Below are 13,598 nucleotides of genomic sequence, written 5' to 3' on the forward strand. Positions count from 1 at the left end.
TTAGTTAACTTATTATGACAAGATTAAATTAAATACCAACATTACTTTACGAAAGTTCATCACATGCTTTAAATAACTGAATTAGAAGACATGCATAACAACACAAAGTCAACGCATGAGATTTACCCTTTAATATTTTTAGAAGCTCAATGCGTATTACAATGAAATATACCACGGACTAAAATCATAAGATGTACATAATGCTGCGATTACTTCGTTAATAAAAACATACATGATGGTACATAACAGACTGAATGTAGATGATTTGTTTCAGAAAGTAAGTTCTTCTGTTTAATTCACATGTTATGAAAAGTATGGTCACCACAAACGTATGTAAATTGTATGGGAGGGTTTTGTTTCCTGATTAAGTTTTATTGTAGCTTATTGTGGTCATTTAGTAAGATAGATATCAGAGAAGCGTAAAAATGATAGAAACACCTTTAGTTATTTGGTCACAATTGAATCGTAGTAAATGATAAAGACCCAATGAAAAGGTCGGTAGAAAAATACACACACACACACACACATAAATATATAGTGATTATCATATACTTTTAAGATATACTACTGAAACCGCACACTTCTAAAATGTAATGTGAAGTTAAGAAATGAATTGTATTTGTTACTTCATACCAAGATAAGTAATATCAAACAATATCTGTCCTTAAATTATAATTGTTGACAGGATGAAAAGGACAACTAAATATCAGCCCTTTAACTTATTGCAGCCACTCATAAAACAATAATATGATTAGTGGTTACACATATAAGTCTTTCTCGTATAAAGGTGCAAAGTGAGCTCAACGTAATCTTCCTATTCGAATCTATCACTTTTTTACTGCATCTCAACATGCTATCGCTATATTTCTACCATCACAATCGAAAATGATTAAGAGAGAAAAGGTTTGATTTAATTATATTACCATTTAAGTATTTCATTTCATAAACCATTCTTAATATTTATCTCAGTCACCTATTACTTAATACAATAGATATTTTTCGCTATGCAATAAGACAAGAGTAGTCTGAGTTCAGGAAGAGGATGTTTTTGATGGATTTAGTGTTTGATATTTGTTTCATTTAAGTTTTATTTATAAATGTATATAAATTATGCCATTACATTTGTATTGTGAAGTTCCTGTCTATACGTTAAAGCTATAGAAGATTCTCGAGTGTAAAAGTCAACAATATATATATGTACGTAAACACTATTGTATTGACGGTATTGTTGTGTAGGATGAAGTTTCCAAAAACTATTGTCATTCAGAGAAGTGTAACTAATGCAACGCGCCAAGAACCATTATATATTATTGGTTTGCTGCAAGTTTTGTACAATAAACCATAGAAACTATTACTCTGATTAACACTTATTAGTCTTACTAGTCGAGAACGTAAGCTATTTGACCACAAATGAGTATAAAGTTCGAACATCACAGACCATTTAACTTTGGCACATTCCCATCGTACATGAATTTTCGTAGAAACATTATATTATTTGAGTAGTGACAAGCTTGACAAATAACACAGAGCTAGTTAGATACTTCTATCCACATGAAATTAATTCGCTCATCGATATCCCTCCTTAAGACATCAGGGAAATTCCACACCAGAAAAACGACTGAAATTGTTTACAAGACTGTCAAACTTTTGTACATAAATCATTGTTTGTTATAACCGTTCTTGTAAATTGTGTTATGATTTATATATTAAAGTAATATTTGTGTCAGAGAAGAAATCTGTGTTTATCAATCATGTTAGCAAACATCATAAAATGTATACATGTCGTCATTTATTTAACTTTTAACTTTAAATTATCATTTAACTGCGTTTTAGGATGCTTCACTTCAGGATAAATTTTAATTCGTGGAAAGTGTTAACAGTACTGTACTTGGATTATTTACAAGATTGGTCACAACTTAATGAATTACTCACCTGTGATTCGATACGAAAAATATTATATCTCTTAAACCTACAAAATTAGATTTTAGATTTATGTCAATTACATATCTGACATAACATTTTTCTGTGAATCACTATATAACTTTTTGTTTTATTTTAAACTACAGTGTAATACATTTCTGTTTCTGTCAAGCATAGTTTAAACTGTTATTTTCGTTTCTCATAAACCTAAAATGTTATATATTACTTTTTTCTAAACCCCAGTTTATTTAATTTCAGCTACAGAGTATCATATGAATATAATTATGTTTTACGATTTTGCGTTTTCTTTCGTGTCTGAAAGGGTCAATTTTTCCAGATTGTTCTTTTACATGTTATGAAATACTTATTGTGACTCTTTTTTACAATCATTTGAAAGTTCTCTGCTTCATCTCGCCATAATCTGTTTCAGTCTTTCAAATATATGAAAGATATATGTACATTTAATCATCCTAGTATAACTGCATTATACTTCAAACTATATATATTGCTAATATCTAGTTGTTAGAGTTTTAATTTGTTGATAACATAAAAACCAATTTGATTTCATACAAATCTATTGAAAAAATATCATTAAATATTTAATACACGGTCTCTTTGTCCAACTGAACGATTCTAGTGGTCAAAAGGTATGTAGCTGTAAAAGTACTGGTCTCTCTCCGTACTTTCTATGACATATGCTGACACTTACTACGTTTCAGCCTTCATTTGTACAAGGCCAGTTACTACAAATTTTTATACTTCTGTATGAAGCCATGGATAGCGGATGAGTCATAACACCTGCTATACATCTGTATCATCTGAATAAGCAACAACACTTTGACAGAGAGGTAGCTCCAAGTTCGATGCTGGTAAGAGAAACGCAGTTACAACTGTATTTGCAAAATTATCAAGCTAAAAATACGAAACACCTGAACATTCCTATCACACCAAACCCGCAAAAGCAAGAACCTCATAACCATATAATGATTGAAGGGTCGGTTAAGAGCTTTATTACACCTTTGAATACCTTTAAAATAGGCTAAAAAATAACCAATCTTTCATATTTTGGAGTTCAGTATGAAACAGCTGGACTTCTAACGAGACAATTCAACACCCAATACTGGACTCACTCGATCACAACTAACGACTACGAAAAAGTTAAGGAGATATAATTTAGTTGTCATGAATGTTCACCTCAGTGGAGAATAGAATAATAAACTGAGTCGAGTTTAAAAACTGAATGCAAGACTCACAGATAGATTGGTAGCTTGCGAAAAAGTATTGCACCATCTGCATGGTAAAGCTAATCTGTGATGGCCTCTGAAGATTATAACGACATCATCATTGACAGATTTGTGGAAGAACTACCTGGTGAGATGATTTGACATAATCAGGGATTGAGAGATATTTTCTTCCATTATAGAGACAATCTCTATCGTTATGAGATTCCAAGTAGCAGCTTTTAATTATTCACTAGAAGGAAAGAAGTCTGAGGAATAGCTGTAGTGGCTTGAACCACGACGAACTATATTTTCCCTCAGTAACATGTGGTATTGAGATCAACATCAGAGAAGCAATTCATTTACACTGGTTTCCTCTGAACAGAGAGGATTATTTTTGAGAGAATTATAATTCATCTTTCTCGATGGCATTCATTAAAGTATTTATATAATTGAATGATTTATGTTATCATTTTCTTTTATTATTCTTAATATAACACTTATAAGCGTTTTATGGAGGAATTATGAAGTTTAAAAAAATCAGACAAAATAACCTCACATATCCTTCAATCCAGTCCTTCTGATGTTCACGGCCATTTACTTTAGGTTTATTTTTTGTTTCTCTTAGATTTTTTTCAAAATCATTATAATCGTACTGATTTGAACTATTTATAAGGAATTGTAAACATTTATCACTTCATTAAATATGTGTTGTTATTGTGAAACATCAGTTCAAATATAAAAATTCCACCTAAATAAAACGTGTAAAAGTGATACTTTTATATTTATCTTTAATAGCATAAAGCTTGTTTCTGATAAAAGGAGACAAATTTATATATGCAAATGCTAATATTTATAGGTGTAATAATAACTGAATTGTACTTTTCACGCTTTCTTGTATGTCAACCGAAGCATGCACGAGGTCTGATCAAACGTTCTGAGACTTATTCTATTTATTACAGGTGCCAGAACAGAGACAGTGAGCTTCTATGAGGTGTGTACAAAATACAAAAAGTGATATACCTCACAAATAAGCCATTTCTCTGGGTCTTATACCCGTGTTACAAGAAACGTGTTCATAGACCGACTTATATCTTGCTTCTGTTGTAATAAAATAGACAGAAATAAAGAGCAACGTGTTTGCATCACGTTTTGCATGAAAAACGGTAAAGGAAGAACAGATATTCTCGAAATGTTAAGAGCTTCCTTTTTGTGATGACTGCTTAAGCAAGGCTGGCGTTTATCAGTGGATAAAAATCTTCCAAGATGGTCGGTAATCAGCCAAAGATGACCCACGTTCTGAGCGACCGTCGACATCGTCCACTGATGGAACGGTCACTAAGGTGAAAGTAAAAATCTGAAGTTATCGACTATTAACTGATGAACTGAACATTTCATTCGGATCGTTTCAGGCAACTTTAACTGAAAAACTCAGTTTGCGTCGAGTGTCTGCAAAATTTGTTTCAAGGTTTTGGACGAACGACGAAAAGTTTCACCTTCGACAACTATGCTAGGAAATAAAAAAAAGGGTTATAAACTAATTCTAATTTCATCAACATCATTATTACTGGTGATGAGTCATGTGCATATGGTTAGGACCCTGAAACAATAATTCAGTCATCTCAGTGGAAGTCTTCCTCATCATCACATCCGAAGAAGGCACGACGGTCTCTAATAATTGTGAAGACAACGTTGATGGTGTTTTTTTCATGTTCATCATGAATTTGTACCTCATGCCCACACAATTAACTCGGTATTTTATGAAGTGGTCTCTTATTCGATTCAGGGAGAAAGTCATAAGAAACCGCCGCGAGCTGTGGGAGAATTGTCAATGGTTTCTTAATCATGACAACTCGCCTTGAAAAGCTGCTGTGTCTGTTAGAGAATTTTTGGCAGAAAAAAACTTGGCAGATACCCTCCGTATTCTCCCGAACATGCCATGTGTGATTTTCTCTGTTCCCAAAAACATAAATTAAATTAAAAGGAAGGAGATTTGATGACCACCCATGATAATGTTACATCTTCGCAGTTTTTACACATATAAAACGCTTTGATTATATACATATCTCTTTTGTTAATGATTATTATTTTAATGTTTATTAACAATAATATTTCGTTGAATCTGTTGTTTCATCCATAGCCACCAGAGGGAAACATCAACTTTAATGACACATTATGATAAAAGATACAAAAACCTTATTTTTGTTTCCATATTTTCTTCTTAAGATCCACACAAATAGTGATTTAGGCCCAAGCTGTTACAGGAATGTATGAAGACAAGTACGGTATTTTATATCTCTACGCCGACACTCCTTTGATTCTGAGGCCTACTATGATCAGGTGGTTTAGGCACTCGTTATAATGTAACAATCAATCCCACTATTCGTTTGTGAAAGAGTTGGCGATTGGTGGTGACGACTAGTTTCACTCTTCTAAATTGGAGACGGTTGGCGCAAATATCCCTTGTTTATGTGTTTTTACATATTTTTATAATTCTCTTGGGCCTTATGAATTAGCCAATAAGAGGTTAATTCGATAACAGATAAGTCTAAAACCTTAGAATATCTAACTGTCTTCTCATTCTGCATCTTCCACTCACCAAGGTTACACAGTTCGTTAAGTATGATAAGCCTATTTCTCCATCTCATGGGATGATACGATAGTATCATAAGCATGTTATTTTGCAAATAATTATTCAGAATTTATTAAAATACAGTTTGATTTAAATTCTTTGGTGACATATCTACTGATATTCTATATTCTCGTTACAGCAAACTTAACGCTTAATATTTTGGGAGAGTTACTAACTTCAGTTTAATTAACAATAAAATAACTAACGTTTATGTTTTAGGCTTTTAAACTCTACAAAAGATACTTTTGTTTGTTTGCAGATGCCAATGACCATGTTTTTATCACTTCCATCTGCTGTATTTTTAACGTTGCTTCTAACAACCTCATGTTCTTCCCAGTTAAGTGAAAAACGTGGTTTTACTGACCAAGGATGTATATGGGAACTTACGACAGTACCAAACTTGTTGGGCTGAATCGGATCTGTGAAGAATGTTATATTGTTTACCAGGTTCCGCTCATTCACAAATCCTGCAGGTGATTATTAAGAACTGTTTATTATAGGCCTTTAATGAGTTCACAGATCCTCAAAAAGTCTAGTGGATACAACCTTCGACTTTCACTCTGGCGGTTGTGATATGAAATTGCCCTTATCTAACTTGCTCGTCCTATATGGTTTTCCAATGTGTTAGCCACCGAGGTATAAAATATCTATTCTTACAAAATTATTAGCCAACCGCAAATTAATTAGGACTAAAGTCGTAACAGATAAAAATGGTTTGAAATTGGATAACATCCATAAATATTGGTGTAACTCGTAACGGTAAAAATAATTTTAAGATTGATAAACATTCACTATTAAATTTTATACTAATCTTGTGTTCTTATTCTTATAATATTGTATTCTAATATACAACAGAACTATATCAACAGATATCAGTAAAGTAAGTTTTATGGAGATAATGTAACGTTCCACGAACTTCTACATCCCTAATTTCAAAATAGAACCATAGCCTTAACTCCATCGGTAAAGGGCGGTTATGTTATGTTGCTTTTAAACAATTCTTTCATATTTTATAATTTTCCATTCTTCTCACAAATAATTCGTTTCTATTACTTCATTGAAGATACTATACTTCTTTCGTGAAAGATTAAAATAAAATTAAGAAAATGTTTTATATATAATTATACTAAAGAAGATATTTGAGAAATGTAACTTGACAGTATTTAGAGAACTAACTGTTTGGACGTAAATCGTTCGAACTCCAGATATTTACATCTCAGCCATATAAAGTGATCCAAAGTGTTAGTGTAGAATATAATCCAACCGCTTTTCTCTTGACTTCTAGTGGCACAGCTTTAAATCTGTAGACTTATAATCCGAAACGAAATTTTCTTCTCAGCTTTTGACGGAGTTTTATCATTAAACTTTTATTGTTTACTCGTGACAAATATATACATCAAAACATTATTTTGAGCACAGAGCCGTCTTTCGGTTGTTATTCACGAAACTGCAAATTATGAGGATTTGATGTTTCTTTAAGATGCTAAAGGCAAAGTCACACAATAACTAATAAGTCCCATATCCATCGCGAGTATCTAAATTCAATTTTCAATCTTATAATTCCCGTGACTTATTGTAGAACCGTCAACAGGTCTTTTCTCTTATCATTTTTGATTGACCCTTTCTGTAAATGAAAAGTTTTGTTATATACTCGACAGATTGCCAGAATTGTTATTTCGTATGAACTATATATTTGTTTAGCATTACCTACTGGAATATTTTGGCTTCACATTTATATTACTTTTCCTCTAACAAAACAAGAAGAGTTTTGTTTCAGTCAAATCAAGCCTTTATAAGAAAAGTAGTTACATCGTAATAAAAACGTGAAATTCCAAAATCAATTAAAACGTTTTATTAAGACGGATATTTCTTACATCGTGTAACAATAAGTTTATTTTCGTGTAGAACCCTTAACCCTAAGTTTGCAAGAACTATATGTTATATTCAAAACCTCTTTAAAGTTGAACTTACAATAACTTTGTAACTCGCTTGCGCTTTTTCATCGTAATCTCCAATATCTTGAATATGTATGTTTTATGATGTGTCTTTTAATGTTGTAAACTGAATATGCCTTCACAAACGAGCCATTAAAACGCTATACTAGAAGAGCAAAACTTAGCTCATATTAGGCCTGTTTCAAATTTGCTTAGATAAATCTTTCCTATAAAGAGTTGCAGTGACCATGTTGAGTTCGCTAACAGTTCCATCACCTGTATTTTCAGTTTAATATGTGATCTCCATTTATTTGTCAAGTACTAAATATAAAACTATTTTTTATAGACACGGGTGTTTTATACGTGAATGTTAAAACCAATCTATTTACCAAAAAATAAAATAAGTTTATATTTTATAAATCAACATACGAATAAGAAGTGTCCAAATTTACTCAATGTCTTAGTTTCAACTTCAGAAAACCTTAAGAATCTATCGAGAAATTTCGACATATTTTAACCACATTTTATATAAAAGTGTGTATTAAAAGAATAAAGAAATTAATATACATTAATAAATTCGTTTGTAGTCAGTAAGACTCAGTGAAGCGTTTAATGTTTCAATGTTTTGATATTGAGTTTAACTGAACTGTGATAAATGTGTTTTCGTAACTTACATACATATATACAGATACATATACACCAAATCACTCTTAAGGTAGCATTTCACAGTGTGAACTTCAACACACAAAGGGAAAACTACAAAACATATAGCCAGAAGTTTCTCTATAATTATTTACACAGTTTCGTGATGATCTGTCTGTGCTCTGTCAATAACGGGTATCCATCTACGCATTTGTATAACTGAAAAGGTAACCATCTTTGTAAATTGTCTTTTGTTAACTAATAAAGACTGTTGGATTAGGTTTTCTCTATAAAGAGCCACAAATTTAACAAGGAGGATTATTTTCTGCGGTCAGAGCAGCCCCTCGTATTTGTTTCTGTTTTCTGTAAGCGACTGTTTTTCTTTGAATAAATTTCAGTCACTTAGTGTACCCGTGGTGCAATGATACTTATATTTTGTATTATATGTAGCACCTCAAACAAATACTTAACCATCAGATCACCTTAACCACATGGTTATACCGAACCGATACAGTGTGGTTCAAGCTGCAAGTATTCTCTATTTATCAAAGTTTCTTCTGAATCACTTTTATTGATTTGTGATATTTTAAAGGTAAAGTGTTTTAAACTCAGTTCTAGTCAAACAAAAGTTCTCTATCTCTTCATATAATTTCAAATAAATAAAATATTATAATTTTTTGTTTGTTGGGCAAATAACAGATACAACACAATTTTACAACTTAAAATATCGTATTCTACGTGTCTTTGTCGATACGATTGTTAGTTGTGTATATAAAATTTAACTGTTTATATTTTCACGTAAATCTCTTTTGTATCTGATAAGAAATACCTTGATATAACATATAAAATCATTATAACAAGAAATATCATATCTCAAATATATGAAAACATATGACAGCTATTTAGTTTATAAATCTTCGTGTTATTCTTTGTTTTGTATGAATAAAAGCCATGAGGTATAAGAAATAGTATTAATAAAGCTATAAAAGTCATTATCCGTGTACCTTAGAACATGCTATGGTATATACCTGTATTTACTGTATGTATTTCTTTTCAAAGTACATGTTCAAAATGGTACATATACTATTCATAACCTTCAAAATTAGTTTCATGCTATTTATGAAAAACTTCAATGAACGGGCATTAATACTTATATCTTTTAGTTGATTACATATAGAACTTGAATAAAAAGTAATTCATGAAACAATATATTTTGACATATGTATTCATTAAATATATATATATGGTGTCAATAATTTTGTTTTTACTGTTTTGTTTAGAAGCCTTTTTACTTTATATAATGGATGACAATAACTACGGGATAGAGATATTGTTTTCAGATGCAATCACTTTTCTCTAATACAACAAGAATATCTGTTAACGTCATGTTCATTTCTTGTGTGACTGTGATAAAAATTTCTTATGTGCCACCATTTTATTTTTTAAGCACATAAATCTTATATATTGGCTAAGCGAGTAAATGAATATTGTATTCATATTGTTTTCCAAAAGTTTTTAAGGTTATGTAGTGCAGCACTTAGATGTGTCTATATATTATGTTTTATTTCGATTGTCGTTGGTAACTGTGATCCTTGTGTATGTCATTTGTTATTTGTAAATAATAGAAGCCCTTAACTCTGTGCTATTTTCAGTAATAATGACTTTGTGTTAAATTGTAATGTATTGTGTTTGCCTATTACGTTAAGGACAATTTTACTTTTTATCACACTTAATATTTGCATTGACAGTGGAGTGTAGTGTAGTGTAATATTTTATACATCATTTAGTTTTTGTTTTATTTTCTACATTCTGAAATTATATATTGTCATTTATTCAATATTACCTGTTTTATTTAATGTTCTGTCAAAATGTTTCCAGGCTTTCAGAAAAATTCAAAACTGACATGTTATGCGCTGTTTTTTCTTAGAATTCTCTGTTAACCTTGTGGCCTTTAGTGTTTTAAAATTTTGTGTTATTTTCTACCCAAATGCTAGTGTTAATAATATATAGTTCTTTCATGAAAATTAACCATTTCTCTCTTCATTTGTTGTTAAAAGATTAATCACATTTCATTTCTTCAGTTATATTTTCCCAGCTGAGCAGTTTTAAAATACGTGCATGTTTTTAATTTAGAAATATTTTACTAAGTATTTGTACATATGTTCCAATCAGAAGTACTTTTTTCTCAAAAATGACAATATCAAACAACTTATTCAGTTTTCATTATTTAATTTTTTACTTGGTGGTTACAATTAATAAATTTTAAATATGGACCTTCAACTTTAATGCTAAAATTATGATTTTATTCATCCATAGTGGTTTCAACACAAACTGCCGCCATATTTTCTCTCCGTCTGACCAATTATTGACTGATATTTCTTCATAACCTTATGTAACTTCTCTTCAATACTTTAGAATACTTCCAGTACTATCGAGATTCGTCTTTTTCATGACACTATGTGCTTTTTGTTTTCTATTATAAAAATATATACAGAAGAAGTACTGATTTTTCCTGCTACTCTTAACAAACATTATAATTCTATCAGTATTAACTGGCTACCATCGAAACACGTGGGAACAAGTAATAATTGCTGTAATATCTATAAAACAACCCAACAGATCAAATCCAGACAATTTTATCTCCATTAGTTTGTTATGTCTTCGTTGTAAGCTTATGCAAAAATAATATTGATCACACTGATTATATTACACTGAATTAACTGAATCAATATACAAATCATTTAATATTAATCAAGCGACAACAGATGTATTTTTGGATGTTAAGAAATGATTTGGTAGTTTTGGCACATAAAGTATAAACTAAAATATCAAAATTTTAATGAAACTGCATTCAGAATGATATCAAACTTGTTAGTCGATATAAATGACAACATTAAATATCTTTATAAGGATACGTTATCAAAAACATTCAGTATTAGTGTTGAAGTCAAATAACTTATAATGTTTCAGAAAATAACCTAAAAACACTTCAACTAAATGAAACAGAGAAATAACATTGGCACTAAAGTTTCCAAAATTCACTACAGTAAATTACATGCTTAAAATTAGCAACGTCTTCATTTTTAACTGAATTACCTTTCAAATGAGAAAAATCAGGAAAAGGTAATAAATACATGTTATTGTCATCTGTAAACAAATAAAAGAACTTTTACATAAAGATTAAAGTTATTGAATATTAGCATAAGATACTTTGTTTTTATTTAAGCTGTAACAAGTAATTCTACGAAACTATAAAACACCGAATTTATTAAAATTATTTTATAGAACATTGCTGTGTTGCCAACAGCAATGTAAACATAGTTAAATATATTTAGGTTTTCATACTTCTTTGTCATCAAATCATTAATCTGTTGCTTATATGAAAAGTTCTTAGAGAAATGTAAAAATGTGGATAAAATTACTGAAGGATGATATTTTCCCGTTTCGATGTTGTGATTTTGTGATTATTACTACATTTATGTCCTAAGTCAATACAGTGTTTGAGACAACTTTCAATGCTTTTTCTGATATTAAAGTTGTATTTCTCGTATCGTTAAATAAATAATACAAGCATTTTTTTCCGCTGGTGTAGTTTATAATTGGCTAAGTAGTGATAAAACAAAGCAGCCACTTAGTGTTGAACTCTTTTGCGAGATAAATTTAATTTTTGTAAGCTTATTTTTCTTGTTTCTCACAATTTGAATGTAAATATATTTTTATATAATTTTGGAAAAAAAAGGAAACCAAAAAGAAATATCTTTAGGACTGTTTTTTCCCCTCTAAGTCATTTATGAACTTGTAATTGTTAGGAATTTGATATTACGTTACAACCAACGAACCATAAAGAGAAACAAATTGAAGCATGGGTATTTCTCCTATATTTACAATTGATTATAGCTAAATTATAATATCAATAGATTCGGATTACATAATGTTCTACACCGGTTATAAGAAATACAGGATGTTTATCTTCCGTATTAGTTACATTTAGTAGAGTTGTTGTTGTTGTTGTTTAAAATTAAGCACAAAGCTACTCAATGGACGATCTGTGCTCTGCCCACCACGGCTATCCAAACCTGGTTTTAACGTTGTAAGTCCACAGACACACCACTGAGCCACTGGAGATTATTTATTAGAGAATAACATAGTTTTCTTCATTTTTCATCTTGTACCTTGTATTTCATCTATAATAACAACTTAATAACATTTATTAGTAAACGTGGCACTGAATGTTTTAACCTTAAGAAGTGGATGTTAGATTAAAATTTAATAGATTCATGGAAACTTAATTGAACATTTCCTGTCATATATAAAATTTAGAAACTACTTTTAATTCTAAATTGAATATTATCTATTGTGCACTTTAATCTTTCACCTATTTATTAGTGGAATGAAGATAACATACTTACACTCCACTTTTAATATATTACTGTTTCTTTGTTATATATCAGCCAAGCATTTCTTGTAACTTACGGTAGCTACTACGAACAAGCTTGAAGGAAAGTATAACATCGTTTTTACTAAATAATCATCGTCTGACAGATTTAACATTCCGAAATTCCAATATTATTAATTATTTCAACACAGCCAAACATTTTTGGAACGAATACATAGCAACAGCGTCATTTAAATTCCCAAAACAGAGAAAATGGATTTAAAACGTTGAGTAAAGAAGAAAGTAAAAGTACATATAATCCCGGTAATTTTTGTTTTTCATTTTCTAGAATATCTGTTCTCATACATTTGAATTTATCTTTAATTTCTTTTTAATACCTTGTTGATGATAATCTAAAGTTGTTTAATTCTTTTATATCTGTGTTTCTTTTTCCAGTGTAGTTGTTAATGTTTTCCAACATATTGTATCATAAAAAATTGAAATATTTTCTTATTTCGTTTCCATCATATTATAGGTAGCAATCTTACAACATAAAGAAAAAAATTATATAATTTCGTTTTATAAAACATTACTTGGAACTATATCTTTATTTCTAGTTCGTCTATTTGATGAACTCAACATAAGATTGAATCAAATCATCGTGTTAACATATTCCATTTTAACAGAATATTTTACTCTTTTGAACTAATTCTCCAATCACGCTATTTCATTGTTGTTCCTCAGACTCAAGAAGTAGAACCTTGATACAATCGGTGAACATGTCGTTTTAGAAGCAGTTCGATCTGAACAAAAATATTGAATATATTTAACATTTATATCCTAATTCGTTTCTCTTCTGTAGAACATAAATAAAT

The sequence above is a fragment of the Tachypleus tridentatus genome, chromosome 1 (assembly GCF_004210375.1).
Source record: "Tachypleus tridentatus isolate NWPU-2018 chromosome 1, ASM421037v1, whole genome shotgun sequence".
Classification (NCBI taxonomy): domain Eukaryota; kingdom Metazoa; phylum Arthropoda; class Merostomata; order Xiphosura; family Limulidae; genus Tachypleus; species Tachypleus tridentatus.